The 22,001-nt window shown below is 37.0% G+C and overlaps 12 non-coding genes across 12 annotated transcripts; all 12 read left to right on the top strand.

Moving 5' to 3' along the window:
- Positions 1 to 120: 120 nt before the first annotated feature.
- TRNAF-GAA (transfer RNA phenylalanine (anticodon GAA)) lies at positions 121 to 193 on the top strand. Its single transcript has one exon. It is a non-coding gene; the product is annotated as a tRNA-Phe (tRNA).
- Positions 194 to 3,232: 3,039 nt separating this feature from the next.
- TRNAF-AAA (transfer RNA phenylalanine (anticodon AAA)) lies at positions 3,233 to 3,305 on the top strand. The gene has a single exon. It is a non-coding gene; the product is annotated as a tRNA-Phe (tRNA).
- Positions 3,306 to 4,010: 705 nt separating this feature from the next.
- Positions 4,011 to 4,083, top strand: TRNAF-GAA (transfer RNA phenylalanine (anticodon GAA)). Its single transcript has one exon. It is a non-coding gene; the product is annotated as a tRNA-Phe (tRNA).
- A 705-nt stretch (positions 4,084 to 4,788) lies between these two features.
- TRNAF-GAA (transfer RNA phenylalanine (anticodon GAA)) lies at positions 4,789 to 4,861 on the top strand. Its single transcript has one exon. It is a non-coding gene; the product is annotated as a tRNA-Phe (tRNA).
- A 705-nt stretch (positions 4,862 to 5,566) lies between these two features.
- TRNAF-GAA (transfer RNA phenylalanine (anticodon GAA)) lies at positions 5,567 to 5,639 on the top strand. Its single transcript has one exon. It is a non-coding gene; the product is annotated as a tRNA-Phe (tRNA).
- Positions 5,640 to 6,344: 705 nt separating this feature from the next.
- On the top strand, positions 6,345 to 6,417 carry TRNAF-GAA (transfer RNA phenylalanine (anticodon GAA)). Its single transcript has one exon. It is a non-coding gene; the product is annotated as a tRNA-Phe (tRNA).
- Positions 6,418 to 7,122: 705 nt separating this feature from the next.
- TRNAF-GAA (transfer RNA phenylalanine (anticodon GAA)) lies at positions 7,123 to 7,195 on the top strand. Its single transcript has one exon. It is a non-coding gene; the product is annotated as a tRNA-Phe (tRNA).
- A 705-nt stretch (positions 7,196 to 7,900) lies between these two features.
- On the top strand, positions 7,901 to 7,973 carry TRNAF-AAA (transfer RNA phenylalanine (anticodon AAA)). Its single transcript has one exon. It is a non-coding gene; the product is annotated as a tRNA-Phe (tRNA).
- A 705-nt stretch (positions 7,974 to 8,678) lies between these two features.
- TRNAF-GAA (transfer RNA phenylalanine (anticodon GAA)) lies at positions 8,679 to 8,751 on the top strand. Its single transcript has one exon. It is a non-coding gene; the product is annotated as a tRNA-Phe (tRNA).
- A 3,696-nt stretch (positions 8,752 to 12,447) lies between these two features.
- TRNAE-UUC (transfer RNA glutamic acid (anticodon UUC)) lies at positions 12,448 to 12,519 on the top strand. The gene has a single exon. It is a non-coding gene; the product is annotated as a tRNA-Glu (tRNA).
- Positions 12,520 to 13,513: 994 nt separating this feature from the next.
- Positions 13,514 to 13,603, top strand: TRNAY-GUA (transfer RNA tyrosine (anticodon GUA)). Its single transcript is given in 2 exon segments — positions 13,514 to 13,550; positions 13,568 to 13,603. It is a non-coding gene; the product is annotated as a tRNA-Tyr (tRNA).
- Positions 13,604 to 15,274: 1,671 nt separating this feature from the next.
- Positions 15,275 to 15,364, top strand: TRNAY-GUA (transfer RNA tyrosine (anticodon GUA)). The gene is given in 2 exon segments: positions 15,275 to 15,311; positions 15,329 to 15,364. It is a non-coding gene; the product is annotated as a tRNA-Tyr (tRNA).
- Positions 15,365 to 22,001: the final 6,637 nt, after the last annotated feature.

The following is a 22,001-nucleotide window of genomic DNA, read 5'->3' as shown; positions in this document are numbered from 1 at the left end:
GGACTCACCTTAAATTCCAATGAAATTTAGAATGAGAAAGTACCTGTAGCTAATTAAAGCTTATTCATTTGAAATCATTATAGTAATCCGAAATTGTGAATACATTCATCTTCCAAGCTGGCCGAAATAGCTCAGCTGGGAGAGCGTTAGATTGAAGATCTAAAGGTCCCTGGTTCGATACCGGGTTTCGGCATGTTTGAACAGGTGTTTTTTGAAGTGAAAAGCTCGAACTGGAAGTAATTTCAAGATGAAATTCCATAATGTCATCCACCAATTTTTCTTAGCAAAGAAGAATATTCAGCCACATCTTTCAAATAATCAGAACATTTCATTTAATAACACTGTCCAGAAATACACGATAAAAAGTGTCCATGATTTCAGTAGTCCGGGCTTGACTCTTTATGCAATTGTAATTATCTCAATGATAAAATTTCTCAGCATTTTGCATCAATGCTTCTATTATAAAATAAAGGTTTTGTGATGGGTGAACATACAGTATAAAAACTGCTATGAAATGCTATGTTTACATTCGAAGCAATCATGATGAAAGGAAAAACTGTTATATAACCTTGTGTAATCTTCCTGGCATGACTCAGTTTGGAGAAAGTTAGGTTGAAGATCCAAAGGATTGTTGGCTTTCAATTTCTGGGGCTTTCTCTCTCTTCTACTACAGGAGAGAAGATTAATGAGCCCTAGCCTTCCACTGAATAATAAAACTAAAATTAACAATACTTACCTGCAATGCAGCAGCAGATACTAAGGTGTTCATGATTTTCATGGACTCACCTTAAATTCCAATGAAATTTAGAATGAGAAAGTACCTGTAGCTAATTAAAGCTTATTCATTTGAAATCATTATAGTAATCCGAAATTGTGAATACATTCATCTTCCAAGCTGTCCGAAATAGCTCAGCTGGGAGAGCGTTAGACTGAAGATCTAAAGGTCCCTGGTTCGATCCCGGGTTTCGGCGAGTTTGAACAGGTGTTTTTTTAAGTGAAAAGCTCGAACTGGAAGTAATTTCAAGATGAAATTCCATAATGTCATCCACCAATTTTTCTTAGCAAAGAAGAATATTCAGCCCCATCTTTCAAATAATCAGAACATTTCATTTAATAACACTGTCCAGAAATACAGGATAAAAAGTGTCCATGATTTCAGTAGTCCGGGCTTGACTCTTTATGCAATTGTAATTATCTCAATGATAAAATTTCTCAGCATTTTGCATCAATGCTTCTATTATAAAATAAAGGTTTTGTGATGGGTGAACATATAGTATAACAACTGCTATGAAATGCTATGTTTACATTCGAAGCAATCATGATGAAAGAAAAAACTGTTATATAACCTTGTGTAATCTTCCTGGCATGACTCAGTTTGGAGAAAGTTAGGTTGAAGATCCAAAGGATTGTTGGCTTTCAATTTCTTGGGCTTTCTCTCTCTTCTACTACAGGAGAGAGGATTAATGAGCCCTAGCCTTCCACTGAACAATAAAACTAAAATTAACAATACTTACCTGCAATGCAGCAGCAGATACTAAGGTGTTCAGGATTTTCATGGACTCACCTTAAATTCCAATGAAATTTAGAATGAGAAAGTACCTGTAGCTAATTAAAGCTTATTCATTTGAAATCATTATAGTAATCCGAAATTGTGAATACATTTATCTTCCAAGCTGGCCGAAATAGCTCAGCTGGGAGAGCGTTAGACTGAAGATCTAAAGGTCCCTGGTTCGATCCTGGGTTTCGGCATGTTTGAACAGGTGTTTTTTGAAGTGAAAAGCTCGAACTGGAAGTAATTTCAAGATGAAATTCCATAATGTCATCCACCAATTTTTCTTAGCAAAGAAGAATATTCAGCCCCATCTTTCAAATAATCAGAACATTTCATTTAATAACACTGTCCAGAAATACAGGATAAAAAGTGTCCATGATTTCAGTAGTCCGGGCTTGACTCTTTATGCAATTGTAATTATCTCAATGATAAAATTTCTCAGCATTTTGCATCAATGCTTCTATTATAAAATAAAGGTTTTGTGATGGGTGAACATACAGTATAAAAACTGCTATGAAATGCTATGTTTACATTCGAAGCAATCAAGATGAAAGGAAAAACTGTTATATAACCTTGTGTAATCTTCCTGGCATGACTCAGTTTGGAGAAAGTTAGGTTGAAGATCCAAAGGATTGTTGGCTTTCAATTTCTGGGGCTTTCTCTCTCTTCTACTACAGGAGAGAAGATTAATGAGCCCTAGCCTTCCACTGAAAAATAAAACTAAAATTAACAATACTTACCTGCAATGCAGCAGCAGATACTAAGGTGTTCATGATTTTCATGGACTCACCTTAAATTCCAATGAAATTTAGAATGAGAAAGTACCTGTAGCTAATTAAAGCTTATTCATTTGAAATCATTATAGTAATCCGAAATTGTGAATACATACATCTTCCAAGCTGGCCGAAATAGCTCAGCTGGAAGAGTGTTAGACTGAAGATCTAAAGATCCCTGGTTCGATCCTGGGTTTCGCCATGTTTGAACAGGTGTTTTTTGAAGTGAAAAGCTCGAACTGGAAGTAATTTCAAGATGAAATTCCATAATGTCATCCACCAATTTTTCTTAGCAAAGAAGAATATTCAGCCCCATCTTTCAAATAATCAGAACATTTCATTTAATAACACTGTCCAGAAATACAGGATAAAAAGTGTCCATGATTTCAGTAGTCTGGGCTTGACTCTTTATGCAATTGTAATTATCTCAATGATAAAATTTCTCAGCATTTTGCATCAATGCTTCTATTATAAAATAAAGGTTTTGTGATGGGTGAACATACAGTATAAAAACTGCTATGAAATGCTATGTTTACATTCGAAGCAATCATGATGAAAGGAAAAACTGTTATATAACCTTGTGTAATCTTCCTGGCATGACTCAGTTTGGAGAAAGTTAGGTTGAAGATCCAAAGGATTGTTGGCTTTCAATTTCTGGGGCTTTCTCTCTCTTCTACTACAGGAGAGAAGATTAATGAGCCCTAGCCTTCCACTGAATAATAAAACTAAAATTAACAATACTTACCTGCAATGCAGCAGCAGATACTAAGGTGTTCATGATTTTCATGGACTCACCTTAAATTCCAATGAAATTTAGAATGAGAAAGTACCTGTAGCTAATTAAAGCTTATTCATTTGAAATCATTATAGTAATCCGAAATTGTGAATACATTCATCTTCCAAGCTGGCTGAAATAGCTCAGCTGGGAGAGCGTTAGACTAAAGATCTAAAGGTCCCTGGTTCGATACCGGGTTTCGGCATGTTTGAACAGGTGTTTTTTGAAGTGAAAAGCTCGAACTGGAAGTAATTTCAAGATGAAATTCCATAATGTCATCCACCAATTTTTCTTAGCAAAGAAGAATATTCAGCCCCATCTTTCAAATAATCAGAACATTTCATTTAATAACACTGTCCAGAAATACACGATAAAAAGTGTCCATGATTTCAGTAGTCCGGGCTTGACTCTTTATGCAATTGTAATTATCTCAATGATAAAATTTCTCAGCATTTTGCATCAATGCTTCTATTATAAAATAAAGGTTTTGTGATGGGTGAACATACAGTATAAAAACTGCTATGAAATGCTATGTTTACATTCGAAGCAATCATGATGAAAGGAAAAACTGTTATATAACCTTGTGTAATCTTCCTGGCATGACTCAGTTTGGAGAAAGTTAGGTTGAAGATCCAAAGGATTGTTGGCTTTCAATTTCTGGGGCTTTCTCTCTCTTCTACTACAGGAGAGAAGATTAATGAGCCCTAGCCTTCCACTGAAAAATAAAACTAAAATTAACAATACTTACCTGCAATGCAGCAGCAGATACTAAGGTGTTCATGATTTTCATGGACTCACCTTAAATTCCAATGAAATTTAGAATGAGAAAGTACCTTTAGCTAATTAAAGCTTATTCATTTGAAATCATTATAGTAATCCGAAATTGTGAATACATTCATCTTCCAAGCTGGCTGAAATAGCTCAGCTGGGAGAGCGTTAGACTGAAGATCTAAAGGTCCCTGGTTCGATCCCGGGTTTCGGCGTGTTTGAACAGGTGTTTTTTGAAGTGAAAAGCTCGAACTGGAAGTAATTTCAAGATGAAATTCCATAATGTCATCCACCAATTTTTCTTAGCAAAGAAGAATATTCAGCCCCATCTTTCAAATAATCAGAACATTTCATTTAATAACACTGTCCAGAAATACAGGATAAAAAGTGTCCATGATTTCTGTAGTCCGGGCTTGACTCTTTATGCAATTGTAATTATCTCAATGATAAAATTTCTCAGCATTTTGCATCAATGCTTCTATTATAAAATAAAGGTTTTGTGATGGGTGAACATACAGTATAAAAACTGCTATGAAATGCTATGTTTACATTCAAAGCAATCATGATGAAAGGAAAAACTGTTAAATAACCTTGTGTAATCTTCCTGGCATGACTCAGTTTGGAGAAAGTTAGGTTGAAGATCCAAAGGATTGTTGGCTTTCAATTTCTGGGGCTTTCTCTCTCTTCTACTACAGGAGAGAAGATTAATGAGCCCTAGCCTTCCACTGAACAATAAAACTAAAATTAACAATACTTACCTGCAATGCAGCAGCAGATACTAAGGTGTTCATGATTTTCATGGACTCACCTTAAATTCCAATGAAATTTAGAATGAGAAAGTACCTGTAGCTAATTAAAGCTTATTCATTTAAAATCATTATAGTAATCCGAAATTGTGAATACATTCATCTTCCAAGCTGGCCGAAATAGCTCAGCTGGGAGAGCGTTAGACTGAAGATCTAAAGGTCCCTGGTTCGATCCCAGGTTTCGGCATGTTTGAACAGGTGTTTTTTGAAGTGAAAAGCTCGAACTGGAAGTAATTTCAAGATGAAATTCCATAATGTCATCCACCAATTTTTCTTAGCAAAGAAGAATATTCAGCCCCATCTTTCAAATAATCAGAACATTTCATTTAATAACACTGTCCAGAAATACAGGATAACAAGTGTCCATGATTTCAATAGTCCGGGCTTGACTCTTTATGCAATTGTAATTATCTCAATGATAAAATTTCTCAGCATTTTGCATCAATGCTTCTATTATAAAATAAAGGTTTTGTGATGGGTGAACATACAGTATAAAAACTGCTATGAAATGCTATGTTTACATTCGAAGCAATCATGATGAAAGGAAAAACTGTTATATAACCTTGTGTAATCTTCCTGGCATGACTCAGTTTGGAGAAAGTTAGGTTGAAGATCCAAAATGTTGTTGGCTTTCAATTTCTGGGGCTTTCTCTCTCTTCTACTACAGGAGAGAAGATTAATGAGCCCTAGCCTTCCACTGAACAATAAAACTAAAATTAACAATACTTACCTGCAATGCAGCAGCAGATACTAAGGTGTTCATGATTTTCATGGACTCACCTTAAATTCCAATGAAATTTAGAATGAGAAAGTACCTTTAGCTAATTAAAGCTTATTCATTTGAAATCATTATAGTAATCCGAAATTGTGAATACATTCATCTTCCAAGCTGGCTGAAATAGCTCAGCTGGGAGAGCGTTAGACTGAAGATCTAAAGGTCCCTGGTTCGATCCCGGGTTTCGGCGTGTTTGAACAGGTGTTTTTTGAAGTGAAAAGCTCGAACTGGAAGTAATTTCAAGATGAAATTCCATAATGTCATCCACCAATTTTTCTTAGCAAAGAAGAATATTCAGCCCCATCTTTCAAATAATCAGAACATTTCATTTAATAACACTGTCCAGAAATACAGGATAAAAAGTGTCCATGATTTCAGTAGTCCGGGCTTGACTCTTTATGCAATTGTAATTATCTCAATGATAAAATTTCTCAGCATTTTGCATCAATGCTTCTATTATAAAATAAAGGTTTTGTGATGGGTGAACATACAGTATAAAAACTGCTATGAAATGCTATGTTTACATTCGAAGCAATCATGATGAAAGGAAAAACTGTTAAATAACCTTGTGTAATCTTCCTGGCATGACTCAGTTTGGAGAAAGTTAGGTTGAAGATCCAAAGGATTGTTGGCTTTCAATTTCTGGGGCTTTCTCGCTCTTCTACTACAGGAGAGAAGATTAATGAGCCCTAGCCTTCCACTGAATAATAAAACTAAAATTAACAATACTTACCTGCAATGCAGCAGCAGATACTAAGGTGTTCATGATTTTCATGGACTCACCTTAAATTCCAATGAAATTTAGAATGAGAAAGTACCTTTAGCTAATTAAAGCTTATTCATTTGAAATCATTATAGTAATCCGAAATTGTGAATACATTCATCTTCCAAGCTGGCTGAAATAGCTCAGCTGGGAGAGCGTTAGACTGAAGATCTAAAGGTCCCTGGTTCGATCCCGGGTTTCGGCGTGTTTGAACAGGTGTTTTTTGAAGTGAAAAGCTCGAACTGGAAGTAATTTCAAGATGAAATTCCATAATGTCATCCACCAATTTTTCTTAGCAAAGAAGAATATTCAGCCCCATCTTTCAAATAATCAGAACATTTCATTTAATAACACTGTCCAGAAATACAGGATAAAAAGTGTCCATGATTTCAGTAGTCCGGGCTTGACTCTTTATGCAATTGTAATTATCTCAATGATAAAATTTCTCAGCATTTTGCATCAATGCTTCTATTATAAAATAAAGGTTTTGTGATGGGTGAACATACAGTATAAAAACTGCTATGAAATGCTATGTTTACATTCGAAGCAATCATGATGAAAGGAAAAACTGTTAAATAACCTTGTGTAATCTTCCTGGCATGACTCAGTTTGGAGAAAGTTAGGTTGAAGATCCAAAGGATTGTTGGCTTTCAATTTCTGGGGCTTTCTCGCTCTTCTACTACAGGAGAGAAGATTAATGAGCCCTAGCCTTCCACTGAATAATAAAACTAAAATTAACAATACTTACCTGCAATGCAGCAGCAGATACTAAGGTGTTCATGATTTTCATGGACTCACCTTAAATTCCAATGAAATTTAGAATGAGAAAGTACCTGTAGCTAATTAAAGCTTATTCATTTAAAATCATTATAGTAATCCGAAATTGTGAATACATTCATCTTCCAAGCTGGCCGAAATAGCTCAGCTGGGAGAGCGTTAGACTGAAGATCTAAAGGTCCCTGGTTCGATCCCAGGTTTCGGCATGTTTGAACAGGTGTTTTTTGAAGTGAAAAGCTCGAACTGGAAGTAATTTCAAGATGAAATTCCATAATGTCATCCACCAATTTTTCTTAGCAAAGAAGAATATTCAGCCCCATCTTTCAAATAATCAGAACATTTCATTTAATAACACTGTCCAGAAATACAGGATAAAAAGTGTCCATGATTTCAATAGTCCGGGCTTGACTCTTTATGCAATTGTAATTATCTCAATGATAAAATTTCTCAGCATTTTGCATCAATGCTTCTATTATAAAATAAAGGTTTTGTGATGGGTGAACATACAGTATAAACACTGCTATGAAATGCTATGTTTACATTCGAAGCAATCATGATGAAAGGAAAAACTGTTATATAACCTTGTGTAATCTTCCTGGCATGACTCAGTTTGGAGAAAGTTAGGTTGAAGATCCAAAGGATTGTGGGCTTTCAATTTCTGGGGCTTTCTCTCTCTTCTACTACAGGAGAGAAGATTAATGAGCCCTAGCCTTCCACTGAATAATAAAACTAAAATTAACAATACTTACCTGCAATGCAGCAGCAGATACTAAGGTGTTCATGATTTTCATGGACTCACCTTAAATTCCAATGAAATTTAGAATGAGAAAGTACCTGTAGCTAATTAAAGCTTATTCATTTGAAATCATTATAGTAATCCAAAATTGTGAATACATTCATTTTCCAAGCTGGTCGAAATAGCTCAGCTGGGAGAGCGTTAGACTAAAGATCTAAAGGTCCCTGGTTCGATACCGGGTTTCGGCATGTTTGAACAGGTGTTTTTTGAAGTGAAAAGCTCGAACTGGAAGTAATTTCAAGATGAAATTCCATAATGTCATCCACCAATTTTTCTTAGCAAAGAAGAATATTCAGCCCCATCTTTCAAATAATCAGAACATTTCATTTAATAACACTGTCCAGAAATACACGATAAAAAGTGTCCATGATTTCAGTAGTCCGGGCTTGACTCTTTATGCAATTGTAATTATCTCAATGATAAAATTTCTCAGCATTTTGCATCAATGCTTCTATTATAAAATAAAGGTTTTGTGATGGGTGAACATACAGTATAAAAACTGCTATGAAATGCTATGTTTACATTCGAAGCAATCATGATGAAAGGAAAAACTGTTATATAACCTTGTGTAATCTTCCTGGCATGACTCCGTTTGGAGAAAGTTAGGTTGAAGATCCAAAGGATTGTTGGCTTTCAATTTCTGGGGCTTTCTCTCTCTTCTACTACAGGAGAGAAGATTAATGAGCCCTAGCCTTCCACTGAATAGTAAAACTAAAATTAACAATACTTACCTGCAATGCAGCAGCAGATACTAAGGTGTTCATGATTTTCATGGACTCACCTTAAATTCCAATGAAATTTAGAATGAGAAAGTACCTTTAGCTAATTAAAGCTTATTCATTTGAAATCATTATAGTAATCCGAAATTGTGAATACATTCATCTTCCAAGCTGGCTGAAATAGCTCAGCTGGGAGAGCGTTAGACTGAAGATCTAAAGGTCCCTGGTTCGATCCCGGGTTTCGGCGTGTTTGAACAGGTGTTTTTTGAAGTGAAAAGCTCGAACTGGAAGTAATTTCAAGATGAAATTCCATAATGTCATCCACCAATTTTTCTTAGCAAAGAAGAATATTCAGCCCCATCTTTCAAATAATCAGAACATTTCATTTAATAACACTGTCCAGAAATACACGATAAAAAGTGTCCATGATTTCAGTAGTCCGGGCTTGACTCTTTATGCAATTGTAATTATCTCAATGATAAAATTTCTCAGCATTTTGCATCAATGCTTCTATTACAAAATAAAGGTTTTGTGATGGGTGAACATACAGTATAAAAACTGCTATGAAATGCAATGTTTACATTCGAAGCAATCATGATGAAAGGAAAAACTGTTATATAACCTTGTGTAATCTTCCTGGCATGACTCAGTTTGGAGAAAGTTAGGTTGAAGATCCAAAGGATTGTTGGCTTTCAATTTCTGGGGCTTTCTCTCTCTTCTACTACAGGAGAGAAGATTAATGAGCCCTAGCCTTCCACTGAACAATAAAACTAAAATTAACAATACTTACCTGCAATGCAGCAGCAGATACTAAGGTGTTCATGATTTTCATGGACTCACCTTAAATTCCAATGAAATTTAGAATGAGAAAGTACCTGTAGCTAATTAAAGCTTATTCATTTGAAATCATTATAGTAATCCGAAATTGTGACTACATTCATCTTCCAAGCTGGCTGAAATAGCTCAGCTGGGAGAGCGTTAGACTGAAGATCTAAAGGTCCCTGGTTCGATCCCGGGTTTCGTCGTGTTTGAACAGGTGTTTTTTGAAGTGAAAAGCTCGAACTGGAAGTAATTTCAAGATGAAATTCCATAATGTCATCCACCAATTTTTCTTAGCAAAGAAGAATATTCAGCCCCATCTTTCGAATAATCAGAACATTTCATTTAATAACACTGTCCAAAAATACAGGATAAAAAGTGTCCATGATTTCAGTAGTCTGGGCTTGACTCTTTATGCAATTGTAATTATCTCAATGATAAAATTTCTCAGCATTTTGCATCAATGCTTCTATTATAAAATAAAGGTTTTGTGATGGGTGAACATACAGTATAAAAACTGCTATGAAATGCTATGTTTACATTCGAAGCAATCATGATGAAAGGAAAAACTGTTATATAACCTTGTGTAATCTTCCTGGCATGACTCAGTTTGGAGAAAGTTAGGTTGAAGATCCAAAATGTTGTTGGCTTTCAATTTCTGGGGCTTTCTCTCTCTTCTAGTAAAGGAGAGAAGATTAATGAGCCCTAGCCTTCCACTGAACAATTAAACTAAAATTAACAATACTTACCTGCAATGCAGCAGCAGATACTAAGGTGTTCAGGATTTTCATGGACTCACCTTAAATTCCAATGAAATTTAGAATGAGAAAGTACCTGTAGCTAATTAAAGCTTATTCATTTGAAATCATTATAGTAATCCGAAATTGTGAATACGTTCATCTTCCAAGCTGGCTGAAATAGCTCAGCTGGGAGAGCGTTAGACTGAAGATCTAAAGGTCCCTGGTTTGATCCCGGGTTTCGGCATGTTTGAACAGGTGTTTTTTAAAGTGAAAAGCTTGAACTGGAAGTAATTTCAAGATGAAATTCCATAATGTCATTCACCAATTTTTCTTAGCAAAGAAGAATATTCAGCCCCATCTTTCAAATAATCAGAACATTTCATTTAATAACACTGTCCAAAAATACAGGATAAAAAGTGTCCATGATTTCAGTAGTCTGGGCTTGACTCTTTATGCAATTGTAATTATCTCAATGATAAAATTTCTCAGCATTTTGCATCAATGCTTCTATTATAAAATAAAGGTTTTGTGATGGGTGAACATACAGTATAAAAACTGCTATGAAATGCTATGTTTACATTCGAAGCAATCATGATGAAAGGAAAAACTGTTATATAACCTTGTGTAATCTTCCTGGCATGACTCAGTTTGGAGAAAGTTAGGTTGAAGATCCAAAGGATTGTTGGCTTTCAATTTCTGGGGCTTTCTCTCTCTTCTACTACAGGAGAGAAGATTAATGAGCCCTAGCCTTCCACTGAACAATAAAACTAAAATTAACAATACTTACCTGCAATGCAGCAGCAGATACTAAGGTGTTCATGATTTTCATGGACTCACCTTAAATTCCAATGAAATTTAGAATGAGAAAGTACCTGTAGCTAATTAAAGCTTATTCATTTGAAATCATTATAGTAATCTGAAATTGTAAATACATTCATCTTCCAAGCTGGCTGAAATAGCTCAGCTGGGAGAGCATTAGACTGAACATCTAAAGGTCCCTGGTTCGATCCTGGGTTTCGGCATGTTTGAACAAGTGTTTTTTGAAGTGAAAAGCTCGAACTGGAAGTAATTTCAAGATGAAATTCCATAATGTCATCCACCAATTTTTCTTAGCAAAGAAGAATATTCAGCCCCATCTTTCAAATAATCAGAACATTTCATTTAATAACACTGTCCAGAAATACAGGATAAAAAGTGTCCATGATTTCAGTAGTCCGGGCTTGACTCTTTATGCAATTGTAATTATCTCAATGATAAAATTTCTCAGCATTTTGCATCAATGCTTCTATTATAAAATAAAGGTTTTGTGATGGGTGAACATACAGTATAAAAACTGCTATGGAATGCTATGTTTACATTCAAAGCAATCATGATGAAAGGAAAAACTGTTATATAACCTTGTGTAATCTTCCTGGCATGACTCAGTTTGGAGAAAGTTAGGTTGAAGATCCAAAGGATTGTTGGCTTTCAATTTCTGGGGCTTTCTCTCTCTTCTACTACAGGAGAGAAGATTAATGAGCCCTAGCCTTCCACTGAACAATAAAACTAAAATTAACAATACTTACCTGCAATGCAGCAGCAGATACTAAGGTGTTCATGATTTTCATGGACTCACCTTAAATTCCAATGAAATTTAGAATGAGAAAGTACCTGTAGCTAATTAAAGCTTATTCATTTGAAATCATTACAGTAATCCGAAATTGTGAATACATTCTTCTTCCAAGCTGGCTGAAATAGCTCAGCTGGGAAAGCGTTAGACTGAAGATCTGAAGGTCCCTGGTTCAATCCTGGGTTTTGGCATGTTTGAACAGGTGTTTTTTGAAGTGAAAAGCTCGAACTGGAAATAATTTCAAGATGAAATTCCATAATGTCATCCGTAACTTGTGTTCATTTCTGCTGCCTGTTAATCATCCTGCATGCTGCTGAGCCTCTAGTAGGGCAATTATGGTTTCTGTGCTCTGTTGAAGTACAGTGCAGAGGCAGGTGATAGAGACACGAGTTCTGTTACTGGGGATACTTTCCATAGCTCTTTGCAACTCATTAAAATGGAAATGAGAACCTTTTCCACTTCTTGGAAAGTGGCCTCCAGACATCACACATGGATTTATTGCATTGTTACCTATCCTGCTGGATTGGCATTTACAAATCTGCAAATGGTCAGGGACGTGCCGTGATGATGCAAATCACATCATCAAACATTGCCCACCTCACTGATCACTGAGTGGTCTGGAGCGTGATGATGAAATTAGTGTCATCATAGGCCATGCCAAACCCACTCCATGTCACCACCTGGTTAAATATGTAATACACAGAGAGTTAAGATACATTACAGCAAAGCATGATATATTTGTTGTGCTGTTATGCTGAAACACTCAATGGAAAAGTCCCATATGGTCTAGCAGTTAGGATTCCTGGTTTTCACCCAGGTGGCCCGGGTTCGACTCCCGGTATGGGAAGTTGAAGCTTTTTTGAATGGCAGCAACAGTACCACTTGTTTAATGCCTGCTCTGTTTATCTCAGCAACAAAATCCAGGAGAAACTGTGCTTTGGTTATGGAAATGGGATGTGGTCAAATCCACAGGATTTATATACCTCCCAACATTTCTGTATCCAAAATTAGGGCAGAACTGGTCTGACCCCATATTTCAACATCCATCTTCCAAATTTTGAGTGGGAAAACCCTATTTTATATGTAACACATCCTTCATGTGAAAAAAAAGAACTCTTGAACTTGTGGATCAATGGGTTTCCAGGGAGAGTTCACAACTTTTTAATGGTGCAGTAGGGATGTTCTGAATGAAACTAGACTACGCAAATGCTTACAAACCAATAATGTCTGCTTCTGTGCCCAGAATTTCTCCGCTTTCCTTAATAAGCATACAAAGGACAGGTTTAAGAGACCACGGATGTGAACTGAAATACAATATTACTTCTGAAATCCCATAGATCTGAACCCATAGAAAATGCATTGTAAAAACAGAGAGTACTGTGAGAAATAGTGGTGGCAGCGTGGATCATTGACTAGAAATCCATTTTTGTCTCACTGGGCAAAAGTTTGACAATTTGTCACCACAATTTCTGGAATTTTCATCAATTAAAAAAGTCAAGCTAAATTGGAGAATGCAGATAGGTTGAAAATTTTCCAGCATTTTTAATCTTGACATAAAGGCGTCTGCAGTTGGAAAATCTAAGGAAGCTGTTTTCCCAACTATTTCTGAAGCTAATTAATTCAAAATGAACAAATAAAAATAAAACTTTTAATGATGTATTACCAATTATTAAACATGACAATTTTTACAACTTTTGATGAGCAAGTAGACAAGAAATAAAAATGTGGATCTCTTTATCTAGACAAGCAATTTTTCTGTTTTAAGGATAATTCAATTCTGTTTGTGTTTTCACTCAGTCAGATGTAGTGCACATGACATCAGAAGTCCTCTAAAGCACAATCCTTTGATAGCTCAGCTGGTAGAGTGGAGGACTGTAGAGGAAATTGGTACAGAAATCCTTAGGTCGCTGGTTCAACTCCGGCTCGAAGGAAAGTTTTCATATAATTTTAGAGGGCAATTTCTGACATATTAAATACCCAGAAATATGCATGACTCATGCTGTTTATCTTTAATAGTCAGAGAAACTGTAACTTGTTTTCATTTCTGCTGCCTGTTAATCATCCTGCATGCTGCTGAGCCTCTAGTAGGGCAATTATGGTTTCTGTGCTCTGTTGAAGTACAGTGCAGAGGCAGGTGATAGAGACACGAGTTCTGTTACTGGGAATACTTTCCATAGCTCTTTGCAACTCATTAAAATGGAAATGAGAACCTTTTCCACTTCTTGGAAAGTGGCCTCCAGACATCACACATGGATTTATTGCATTGTTACCTATCCTGCTGGATTGGCATTTACAAATCTGCAAGTGGTCAGGGACGTGCCGTGATGATGCAAATCACATCATCAAACATTGCCCACCTCACTGATCACTGAGTGGTCTGGAGCGTGATGATGAAATTAGTGTCATCATAGGCCATGCCAAACCCACTCCATGTCACCACCTGGTTAAATATGTAATACACAGAGAGTTAAGATACATTACAGCAAAGCATGATATATTTGTTCTGCTGCTATGCTGAAACACTCAATGGAAAAGTCCCATATGGTCTAGCGGTTAGGATTCCTGGTTTTCACCCAGGCGGCCCGGGTTTGACTTCCGGTATGGGAAGTTGAAGCTTTTTTGAATGGCAGCAACAGTACCACTTGTTTAATGCCTGCTCTGTTGATCTCAGCAACAAAATCCAGGAGAAACTGTGCTTTGGTTATGGAAATGGGATGTAGTCAAATCCACAGGATTTATATACCTCCCAACATTTCTGTATCCAAAATTAGGACAGAACTGGTCTGACCCCATATTTCAACATCCATCTTCCAAATTTCGAGTGGGACAACCCTATTTTATATGTAACACATCCTTCATGTGAAAAAAAAGAACTCTTGAACTTGTGGATCAATGGGTTTCCAGGGAGAGTTCACAACTTTTTAATGGTGCAGTAGGGATGTTCTGAATAAAACTAGACTACGCAAATGCTTATTAACCAATAATGTCTGCTTCTGTGCCCAGAATTTCTCCTCTTTCCTTAATCAGCATATAAAAGACAGGTTTAAGAGACTACGGATGTGAACTGAAATACAATATTACTTCTGAAATCCCATGGATCTGAACACATAGAAGATGCAATGTAAAAACAGAGAGTACTGTGAGAAATAGTGGTGGCAGCGTGGACCATTGACTAGAAATCCATTTTTGTCTCACTGGGCAAAAGTTTGACAATTTGTCACCACAATTTCTGGAATTTTCATCAATTAAAAAAGTCAAGCTAAATTGGAGAATGCAGAAGAGGTTGAAAATTTTCCAGCATTTTTAATCTTGACGTAAAGGCGTCTGCAGTTGGAAAATCTAAGGAAGCTGTTTTCCCAACTATTTCTGAAGCTAATTAATTCAAAATGAACAAATAAAAATAAAACTTTTAATGATGTATTACCAATTATTAAATATGACAATTTTTACAACTTTTGATGAGCAAGTAGACCAGAAATAAAAATGTGGATCTCTTTATCTAGACAAGCAATTTTTCTGTTTTATGGATAATTCAATTTTGTTTGTGTTTTCACTCAGTCAGATGTAGTGCACATGACATCAGAAATCCTCTAAAGCACAATCCTTCGATAGCTCAGCTGGTAGAGCGGAGGACTGTAGAGGAAATTGGTACAGAAATCCTTAGGTCGCTGGTTCAACTCCAGCTCGAAGGAAAGTTTTTCATATCATTTTAGAAGGCAATTTCTGACATATTAAATACCCAGAAATATGCATGACTCATGCTGTTTATCTTTAATAGTCAGAGAAACTGTAACTTGTTTTCATTTCTGCTGCCTGTTAATCATCCTGCATGCTGCTGAGCCTCTAATAGGGCAATTATGGTTTCTGTGCTCTGTTGAAGTACAGTGCAGAGGCAGGTGATAGAGACACGAGTTCTGTTACTGGGGATACTTTCCATAGCTCTTTGCAACTCATTAAAATGGAAATGAGAACCTTTTCCACTTCTTGGAAAGTGGCCTACAGACATCACACATGGATTTATTGCATTGTTACCTATCCTGCTGGATTGGCATTTACAAATCTGCAAGTGGTCAGGGATGTGCCGTGATGATGCAAATCACATCATCAAACATTGCCCACCTCACTGATCACTGAGTGGTCTGGAGCGTGATGATGAAATTAGTGTCATCTTAGGCCATGCCAAACCCACTCCATGTCACCACCTGGTTAAATATGAAATACACAGAGAGTTAAGATACATTACAGCAAAGCATGATATATTTGTTCTGCTGCTATGCTGAAACACTCAACAGAAAAGTCCCATATGGTCTAGCAGTTAGGATTCCTGGTTTTCACCCAGGTGGCCCGGGTTCGACTCCCAGTATGGGAAGTTGAAGCTTTTTTGAATGGCAGCAACAGTACCACTTGTTTAATGCTCTGTTGATCTCAGCAACAAAATCCAGGAGAAACTGTGCTTTGGTTATGGAAATGGGATGTGGTAAAATCCACAGTATTTATATACCTCCCAACATTTCTGTATCCAAAATTAGGACAGAACTGGTCTGACCCCATATTTCAACATCCATCTTCCAAATTTCGAGTGGGACAACCCTATTTTATATGTAACACATCCTTCATGTGAAAAAAAAGAACTCTTGAACTTGTGGATCAATGGGTTTCCAGGGAGAGTTCACAACTTTTTAATGGTGCAGTAGGGATGTTCTGAATGAAACTAGACTACGCAAATGCTTATAAACCAATAATGTCTGCTACTGTGCCCAGAATTTCTCCGCTTTCCTTAATCAGCATACAAAGGACAGGTTTAAGACACCACGGATGGGAACTGAAATACAATATTACTTCTGAAATCCCATGGATCTGAACCCATAGAAGATGCATTGTAAAAACAGAGAGTACTGTGAGAAATAGTGGTGGCAGCGTGGACCATTGACTAGAAATCTATTTTTGTCTCACTGGGCAAAAGTTTGACAATTTGTCACCACAATTTCTGGAATTTTCATCAATTAAAAAAGTCAAGCTAAATTGGAGAACGCAGAAAAGGTTGAAAATTTTCCAGCATTTTTAATCTTGACGTAAAGGCGTCTGCAGTTGGAAAATCTAAGGAAGCTGTTTTCCCAACTATTTCTGAAGCTAATTAATTCAAAATGAACAAATAAAAATCAAACTTTTAATGATGTATTACCAATTATTAAATATGACAATTTTTACAACTTTTGATGAGCAAGTAGACCAGAAATAAAAATGTGGATCACTTTATCTAGACAAGCAATTTTTCTGTTTTATGTATATTTCAATTCTGTTTGTGTTTTCACTCAGTCAGATGTAGTGCACATGACATCAGAAATTCTCTAAAGCACAATCCTTCGATAGCTCAGCTGGTAGAGCGGAGGACTGTAGAGGAAATTGGTACAGAAATCCTTAGGTCGCTGGTTCAACTCCGGCTCAAAGGAAAGTTTTTCATATCATTTTAGAGGGCAATTTCTGACATATTAAATACCCAGAAATATGCATGACTCATGCTGTTTATCTTTAATAGTCAGAGAAACTGTAACTTGTTTTCATATCTGCTGCCTGTTAATCATCCTGCATGCTGCTGAGCCTCTAGTAGGGCAATTATGGTTTCTGTGCTCTGTTGAAGTACAGTGCAGAGGCAGGTGATAGAGACACGAGTTCTGTTACTGGGGATACTTTCCATAGCTCTTTGCAACTCATTAAAATAGAAATGAGAACCTTTTCCACTTCTTGGAAAGTGGCCTCCAGACATCACACATTGATTTATTGCATTGTTACCTATCCTGCTGGATTGGCATTTACAAATCTGCAAGTGGTCAGGGACGTGCCGTGATGATGCAAATCACATCATCAAACATTGCCCACCTCACTGATCACTGAGTGGTCTGGAGCGTGATGATGAAATTAGTGTCATCTTAGGCCATGCCAAACCCACTCCATGTCACCACCTGGTTAAATATGAAATACACAGAGAGTTAAGATACATTACAGCAAAGCATGATATATTTGTTCTGCTGCTATGCTGAAACACTCAACGGAAAAGTCCCATATGGTCTAGCAGTTAGGATTCCTGGCTTTCACCCAGGCGGCCCGGGTTTGACTCCTGGTAAGGGAAGTGGAAGCTTTTTTGAATGGCAGCAACAGTACCACTTGTATAATGCTCTGTTGATCTCAGCAACAAAATCCAGGAGAAACTGTGCTTTGGTTATGGAAATGGGATGTGGTCAAATCCACAGTATTTATATACCTCCCAACATTTCTGTATCCAAAATTAGGACAGATCTGGTCTGACCCCATATTTCAACATCCATCTTCCAAATTTCGAGTGGGACAACCCTATTTTATATGTAACACATCCTTCATGTGAAAAAAAAGAACTCTTGAACTTGTGGATCAATGGGTTTCCAGGGAGAGTTCACAACTTTTTAATGGTGCAGTAGGGATGTTCTGAATGAAACTAGACTACGCAAATGCTTACAAACCAATAATGTCTGCTTCTGTGCCCAGAATTTCTCCGCTTTCCTTAATCAGCATACAAAGGACAGGTTTAAGACACCACGGATGGGAACTGAAATACAATATTACTTCTGAAATCCCATGGATCTGAACCCATAGAAGATGCATTGTGAAAACAGAGAGTACTGTGAGAAATAGTGGTGGCAGCGTGGACCATTGACTAGAAATCCATTTTTGTCTCACTGGGCAAAAGTTTGACAATTTGTCACCACAATTTCTGGAATTTTCATCAATTAAAAAAGGCAAGCTAAATTGGAGAACGCAGAAGAGGTTGAAAATTTTCCAGCATTTTTAATCTTGACGTAAAGGCGTCTGCAGTTGGAAAATCTAAGGAAGCTGTTTTCCCAACTATTTCTGAAGCTAATTAATTCAAAATGAACAAATAAAAATCAAACTTTTAATGATGTATTACCAATTATTAAATATGACAATTTTTACAACTTTTGATGAGCAAGTAGACCAGAAATAAAAATGTGGATCTCTTTATCTAGACAAGCAATTTTTCTGTTTTATGGAATATTCAATTCTGTTTGTGTTTTCACTCAGTCAGATGTAGTGCACATGACATCAGAAACTCTCTAAAGCACAATCCTTCAATAGCTCAGCTGGTAGAGCAGAGGAATGTAGAGGAAATTGGTACAGAAATCCTTAGGTCGCTGGTTCAACTCCACCTCAAAGGAAAGTTTTTCATATAATTTTAGAGGGCAATTTCTGACATATTAAATACCCAGAAATATGCACGACTCATGCTGTTTATCTTTAATAGTCAGAGAAACTGTAACTTGTTTTCATTTCTGCTGCCTGTTAATCATCCTGCATGCTGCTGAGCCTCTAGTAGGGCAATTATGGTTTCTGTGCTCTGTTGAAGTACAGTGCAGAGGCAGGTGATAGAGACACGAGTTCTGTTACTAGGGATACTTTCCATAGCTCTTTGCAACTCATTAAAATGGAAATGAGAACCTTTTCCACTTCTTGGAAAGTGGCCTACAGACATCACACATGGATTTATTGCATTGTTACCTATCCTGCTGGATTGGCATTTACAAATCTGCAAGTGGTCAGGGACATGCCGTGATGATGCAAATCACATCATCAAACATTGCCCACCTAACTGATCACTGAGTGGTCTGGAGCGTGATGATGAAATTAGTGTCATCTTAGGCCATGCCAAACCCACTCCATGTCACCACCTGGTTAAATATGAAATACACAGAGAGTTAAGATACATTACAGCAAAGCATGATATATTTGTTCTGCTGCTATGCTGAAACACTCAACTGAAAAGTCCCATATGGTCTAGCGGTTAGTATTCCTGGTTTTCACCCAGGTGGCCCGGGTTCGACTCCCAGTATGGGAAGTTGACGCTTTTTTGAATGGCAGCAACAGTACCACTTGTTTAATGCTCTGTTGATCTCAGCAACAAAATCCAGGAGAAACTGTGCTTTGGTTATGGAAATGGGATGTGGTGAAATCCACAGTATTTATATACCTCCCAACATTTCTGTATCCAAAATTAGGACAGAACTGGTCTGACCCCATATTTCAACATCCATCTTCCAAATTTCGAGTGGGACAACCCTATTTTATATGTAACACATCCTTCATGTGAAAAAAAAGAACTCTTGAACTTGTGGATCAATGGGTTTCCAGGGAGAGTTCACAACTTTTTAATGGTGCAGTAGGGATGTTCTGAATGAAACTAGACTATGCAAATGCTTACAAACCAATAATGTCTGCTTCTGTGCCCAGAATTTTTCCGCTTTCCTTAATCAGCATACAAAGGACAGGTTTAAGAGACCACGGATGGGAACTGAAATACAATATTACTTCTGAAATCCCATGGATCTGAACCCATAGAAGATGCATTGTAAAAACAGAGAGTACTGTGAGAAATAGTGGTGGCAGCGTGGACCATTGACTAGAAATCCATTTTTGTCTCACTGGGCAAAAGTTTGACAATTTGTCACCACAATTTCTGGAATTTTCATCAATTAAAAAAGTCAAGCTAAATTGGAGAACGCAGAAGAGGTTGAAAATTTTCCAGCATTTTTAATCTTGACGTAAAGGCGTCTGCAGTTGGAAAATCTAAGGAAGCTGTTTTCCCAACTATTTCTGAAGCTAATTAATTCAAAATGAACAAATAAAAATCAAACTTTTAATGATGTTTTACCAATTATTAAATATGACAATTTTTACAACTTTTGATGAGCAAGTAGACCAGAAATAAAAATGTGGATCTCTTTATCTAAACAAGCAATTTTTCTGTTTTATGGATAATTCAATTCTGTTTATGTTTTCACTCAGTCAGATGTAGTGCACATGACATCAGAAATCCTCTAAAGCACAATCCTTCGATAGCTCAGCTGGTAGAGCGGAGGACTGTAGAGGAAATTGGTACAGAAATCCTTAGGTCGCTGGTTCAGCTCCGGCTCGAAGGAAAGTTTTCATATAATTTTAGAGGGCAATTTCTGACATATTAAATACCCAGAAATATGCATGACTCATGCTGTTTATCTTTAATAGTCAGAGAAACTGTAACTTGTTTTCATTTCTGCTGCCTGTTAATCATCCTGCATGCTGCTGAGCCTCTAGTAGGGCAATTATGGTTTCTGTGCTCTGTTGAAGTACAGTGCAGAGGCAGGTGATAGAGACACGAGTTCTGTTACTGGGGATACTTTCCATAGCTCTTTGCAACTCATTAAAATGGAAATGAGAACCTTTTCCACTTCTTGGAAAGTGGCCTACAGACATCTCACATCTATTTATTGCATTGTTACCTATGCTGCTGGATTGGCATTTACAAATCTGCAAGTGGTCAGGGACGTGCCGTGATGATGCAAATCACATCATCAAACATTGCCCACCTCACTGATCACTGAGTGGTCTGGAGCGTGATGATGAAATTAGTGTCATCTTAGGCCATGCCAAACCTACTCCATGTCACCACCTGGTTAAATATAAAATACACAGAGAGTTAAGATACATTACAGCAAAGCATGATATATTTGTTCTGCTGCTATGCTGAAACACTCAACGGAAAAGTCCCATATTTTCTAGCAGTTTGGATTCCTGGTTTTCACCCAGGCGGCCCGGGTTCGACTCCCGGTATGGGAAGTTGAAGCTTTTTTGAATGGCAGCAACAGTAGCACTTGTTTAATGCTCTGTTGATCTCAGCAACAAAATCCAGGAGAAACTGTGCTTTGGTTATATAAATGGGATGTGGTGAAATCCACAGTATTTATATACCTCCCAACATTTCTGTATCCAAAATTAGGACAGAACTGGTCTGACCCCATATTTCAACATCCATCTTCCAAATTTCGAGTGGGACAACCCTATTTTATATGTAACACATCCTTCATGTGAAAAAAAAGAACTCTTGAACTTGTGGATCAATGGGTTTCCAGGGAGAGTTCACAACTTTTTAATGGTGCAGTAGGGATGTTCTGAATGAAACTAGACTACGCAAATGCTTACAAACCAATAATGTCTGCTTCTGTGCCCAGAATTTCTCCACTTTCCTTAATCAGCATACAAAGGACAGGTTTAAGACACCACGGATGGGAACTGAAATACAATATTACTTCTGAAATCCCATGGATCTGAACCCATAGAAGATGCATTGTAAAAACAGAGAGTACTGTGAGAAATAGTGGTGGCAGCGTGGACCATTGACTAGAAATCCATTTTTGTCTCACTGGGCAAAAGTTTGACAATTTGTCACCACAATTTCTGAAATTTTCATCAATTAAAAAAGTCAAGCTAAATTGGAGAACGCAGAAGAGGTTGAAAATTTTCCAG

This window comes from Mixophyes fleayi, chromosome 3 (genome assembly GCF_038048845.1).
Source record: "Mixophyes fleayi isolate aMixFle1 chromosome 3, aMixFle1.hap1, whole genome shotgun sequence".
In the NCBI taxonomy this organism is placed as follows: domain Eukaryota; kingdom Metazoa; phylum Chordata; class Amphibia; order Anura; family Limnodynastidae; genus Mixophyes; species Mixophyes fleayi.
The sequence above is the reverse complement of the archived record's forward strand: the minus strand, read 5'-3'. Positions and strand labels throughout refer to the sequence as shown.